The 5,000-nt window shown below is 32.1% G+C and overlaps 1 protein-coding gene across 4 annotated transcripts in view; it reads right to left on the bottom strand.

The window, feature by feature from the left end:
• LOC127944995 (vitamin D3 receptor A) overlaps window positions 1-5,000 on the bottom strand; it is a 50,129-nt gene that overhangs the window by 42,568 nt on the left and 2,561 nt on the right. For 2 of the 4 annotated variants that reach the window (XM_052541469.1, XM_052541470.1), the window contains one exon: window positions 4,042-4,121. The exons of the other annotated variants lie outside the window; for them this stretch is intronic. The gene's annotated coding sequence lies outside the window, so the exon portion shown is untranslated. The remainder of the gene's footprint in view (window positions 1-4,041; window positions 4,122-5,000) is intronic. 4 annotated transcript variants of the gene reach the window in all.

Genomic DNA, 5,000 nt, shown 5'->3' with positions numbered 1-5,000 from the left:
CGTCACGCTCTAATGTGAATGTGTGTGGGTGTGTTGTGGCGTCAGCGGTAAACGACTTTCATATTTGGGGTAAAGGTCACATCATTATTTCTTCCTGTATGTTTGGTTTCATTTATACAGAAAGACAACAGGAGTTTTGAAACTGTGTGTGCTGATAAGAATCTACTATGCAGTAAACATGAACACTTCCTTGTGCTGGTAGTAAAACACGTCGATATTTACCAAGATACTACGTGTTTTCCATATTCATTCATATCATGATACTGTAAGCTAACACCTTGGTAAAAAAACAAAATACTAAACTGATCCACTGATACAGATCAATGACATTTAAACAATTTATTTAATTATTAATTTAATGTATTAATATATGTATTTATTTAATCTATAAATGTAACTTATTTGTTACAGTATTTCGATTATTTACACACACACACACACACACACACACACACACACACACACACACACACATATATATATATATATATATATATATAAATTAATAAAATCATTAAAAATGTACTTATTTAAAAAAATATTTAGTTAAATAGTTTATTTTTAATGTAAAAATGGATTTAATTTTTTTAAATAAATAAAATAATTCTACAAATAAATAAAAAAACTACTGTGAGCAAATAAAAATTATTTCTGAAAAAATAAAATGGATTTAAATTATTTATTTATTTAAACTAATTCCACAAATACTTTTTTTTCAGTCATCAAAAATTAAATTGGCAAAATGTTTATTTAATTTAATGAACTGAATTTATTTCAATTATTTATTTGAGATAAAATAATTCTGCAGAAAAAAATGTTATTAAAAAATGAAAATGCTAAAAATATGTATTTTGTATTATTTATTTAGTCATTTGAAATACATTTAAATTATTCTACAAATAAAAATTGCCTGAAACTGGCAAAATACTTATTTATCCATGTTTATTTTAATAATTTATCTGAAATAAAATAAAATAATTCTAAAAAAAAATTTCTGTCATTCAAATTGTTCTTTTTAAATTATTTATTGATTTGAAATAAATTGAATTCTTCTACAAGGAAAAAATAAAGAAAGAAAGTGACAAAAAGTTTCTTACACTGTTCAAAGCAGGTCTCAAATTTTACAGCAAAAAGCACTAACTGTAATAAATATGGTATTTCGGAGGCTCACCACGATTGCGGTAATCCACAAACTACCATAACCATGGTAATTATTTTTTAAAGCCCAAAACCGTGTCTCCACGGGAAACAAAATATGAAAGCAGAAAAACAGATGGAAGGAAAAAGAGGAAGGAATTCGTGAATGGGGTCAGACGTGCTGTATCCCGTCACCCTCATGTTCCCTTCGAAACATCCTGTAGATTCCATCACATCAGCAGCTTCCTGTCGGGGGAGCAACGCCCAGACCGCAAACACGGGGGCTTGTTACCCAGCAGCCAATCAGAAGCCTGGGGCTCGTGTTACACAGCCAATAGGAGCACGGCAGCCCCACCCTTGCCCCTGCCAGCCACAGCACGAGCGAACAACAACGAGAGAGTCAGAGTGAAAGAGAGAGTGAGATCGAGAGAAAGAGAGAGAGAGAGAGAAAGAGAGAGAGAGGGACAGACTTTCTCTGCTGTTAGCGCAAAATTCCTCTTCAGTCTTGATCTGAGTTCACTTGCATAAGAAAAGCTTCGCATGCATTATTCCCACTGCACTTAATACGCACGCAGTCAGGTATTTAAACTTCTGGCCTGTAAAATATGTATATCTTTTGCTTACAGTCCCTGCTGAGGAGGGGCGTGTCTTCGGCTGATTGACAGCTCGGGGAGCCCCGCCTCCCATAAACCCAGAATTGGAGGGAGTTTCCCATCATAACTCACATAATCACTTTCACATTGAACATTCCTGCGCAGTGGTGAAACGCTCTTGTCTAGACGCAAGCTAACATCTGATTAAATGTACCAAGGAAAGGCAAATTATAATTATAAGTTTAAAATAACGACGGCAGCAAACAGGACTTCTAATATTCATAAACTTTCTGTAAAGAAAGGTCGTGACTCACACTGATTAATCGAGCTGATCCAATAACGATTCTTCGATCCCGAGATCGATTTTAATATTTAGTCTAAGGAACAAAATTCTTTTTCAGCTTTCGAATCTCGCCACTTTTAATCACCAAATTTGTTATTAATCTATTCTTACTTTAATACAGACATTATAAATTGTAAAACACAAATATACTGGGCGAAGATATATATTATTATGTATATAATTTTTTTTTGAATATAGTCTGATATAGAGCCACCTAAAGGGTGGCTCTATATCACCCCCCCCCCCCCCACCACTTCCCAAAATTAAATTCAGGCCCTGTAATGCATGTTTTTCCATTTATTGTGCATCTGATCTCTTTTTTGACGAATCAATTGTGCTCACTGAACTTTAATAAAGGTTTGAACCAAGCACTAACACTAACTATGAGCAATTAACAAAATAAAACCTCACTACACCAACAACCATTCCATCAAGCGCATGTCCAGCTAATAAAACTTCACGAGCATTAACAGCCGTTCTAAAGGCACTCATTGCCCCTGGAAACAACTAATCAGCCCAACTATTAAACTAGGACTTGTGGTAACTCAAGAGCAGCGTCCCGCGCACAGCGGCCCATGTGGGAACTATTACACTCCTCCAGGAACGCACCTACTCCTGGACCCTCGCTGCTAAAACCCCACGCAATCACGGGGTAATTAGTGTGGGAATGCTAAACTCGTCACTAAACGGCTTTATCTCGCTGAGCAGCGTCACATGGAGAGCTCATGTTCTCTTGGTGGTCCGTTCAGAGCCGGAGCGCACACGTGCAAGAAGAAAACCTTCTTTAGAAGTCGTTTAGCATCTCATGGAGACCATTTACTCATTCTGCATTGAACAACTGCAGTTAAATGTGGTTTGTTTGTTTGTTGCTAATGGTGATTTCTTGTTAATCAAACAACTACAAAAACGTACTGTAACAACAATAAATAACAACAAAAAACACTGACCGTAGTTTTTCAGTAGTTTAGCCTTTCTTGAACTTGTTTTACACTTGATCAGGGTTTAGAAACTATAGTTTGGTTTTCATTGCTAAAATACAACGGACGAAAATGGAAGTTCACCTAATTACAAAAAAAAAAAAACTACAACAACAACAAAACAAAAAACTGTTTTTGTATTTTATTTTATTTTTTGGAGTTGTTTAGCCTTTCTTGAACACATTTTACGTATCTTCAGTGTTTAGAAACTGCATTTTCATTTATCATTGCTAAAATACAACAGACGAAAATGGAAGTTCACTTAATTACAAAAAAACTACAAAAAAATCTGTTTTTTTGTTGTTGTTTAGCCTCTCTTGAAAACGTTAAACGTTTGTTCAGGGTTTAGAAACTGGTTTGGTTTTCATTGCTAAAAGAGATCAGACTGAAAACAAAGTTCATGTAGCTGTTTGCTTAACAATAACACAAAACTACAACGAAAGAGCTTGTTTTGTAGTTTTTCAGTAGTTTAGTTTCTCTTGAATACGCGTTACACTTCAGTGTTTATTAACAGTACTTTAGAGTTTCGTTTTCTAAAATAAAACAAAGTTCATGGAATAGTTTACTTGTAATAAATAATAAGAAAATCTACAAAAAATCATTTTTGTAGTTTTTCAGTAGTTTAGAAACTTGAATGCAATTCACACTTTTTCATTGTTTATCAACTACAATTTAGCTGTTTGTTAGTAAAATAAAACATACTACAAAGAGGTTCATGTAGCATTTGCTTAAAAACATTGAAATAACTAAAAATCTGGATTTTTCGTTTTTCAGTAGTTTGTTTGCAATTTGCACTTGAGTTCAGCATTTATGAACAACAGTTTAGATTTTCATTGATAAAACACAAGACTAAAAAGACTAAATCAACATGACAAAAAATGTAGCTATTTGCTAAAATACAACAGAATAATGAAACAACCAAAAAAGTGCTTTTGTAGATTTTTTTTGTAGTTTAAATGCAATTGTTCAGTGTTTATCAACTACAATTTACCTTTTTTGTAGTTTTCCAGTAGTTTAGTCTCTCTTGAGCATCTGTTCGCTGTTTAGCAACTGTAGTTTAGACTTTCACTGCTAAAATACAACAGACGAAAAAAATTCATATAGAGGTTAGCTGAATTACAATAAATAACAAACTACAAGAAAAAATGGTTTTGTAGTTTTTCAGTGGCTTGGCCTCTCTTAAACACAATTTTCTGGTTAAGGTTTTATCAACTACAGGTTTAGACTTCCACTGCAAAACAATAATAATAATAATGTAGCAGTTTGCTTAATTACAATAAATAAACAATAAAAAAAACTAAAATCTGTTTTTAGTGTTTTGTAGTTTTTCAGTAATTTAGTCTCTCGAAAACTTTACTCATGTTAAATTTTTAATTTAGAATTTTATTGCTAAAATATAACAGACTAATGTTAATGTACTTAATGTAAATTAATTCAGTTAAGCTAGTGGTTTGCTAACTAATATTACATTAAATAACAACAAATAAATTTGTTTTGTAGTTCTTCTGTAGTCTAACCTCTTTTTAATGCAGTTTCTCTTGTTTAGTGTTAGCATTAATTTACTGTTTTAATGTAATGACCTGCTTAAATTAGACTTTAAACACTACATGACCTGACCTTGACCACGTCACTTGTTTCACAATAACAAAACTTACATCAGATGCATACTGCAAACACCTGCAGCTAATCTAACGGCTATTTTGAGAGGTTTGCTTAACAGCAATAAATAAACAAAAAATACAAAACAAAAAAAAATCCAGTTTTGTAGTTTATCAGTTGTTTAGAATTAGAAACTGGTGGTTAACATAACAAAAACACACAAAAAAATTAAATGTAGCAGATTATAACTTAATTAAAAAAAAATAATAATTATATTAAATTTTATTTAATGAAAACAAAGCTATTTTATAAAACCTTTTTCAATTATCTATTTATTAAACATTTTTATAT

This window comes from Carassius gibelio, chromosome A23, assembly GCF_023724105.1.
Source record: "Carassius gibelio isolate Cgi1373 ecotype wild population from Czech Republic chromosome A23, carGib1.2-hapl.c, whole genome shotgun sequence".
NCBI classification, from domain to species: domain Eukaryota; kingdom Metazoa; phylum Chordata; class Actinopteri; order Cypriniformes; family Cyprinidae; genus Carassius; species Carassius gibelio.
The sequence above is the reverse complement of the archived record's forward strand: the minus strand, read 5'-3'. Positions and strand labels throughout refer to the sequence as shown.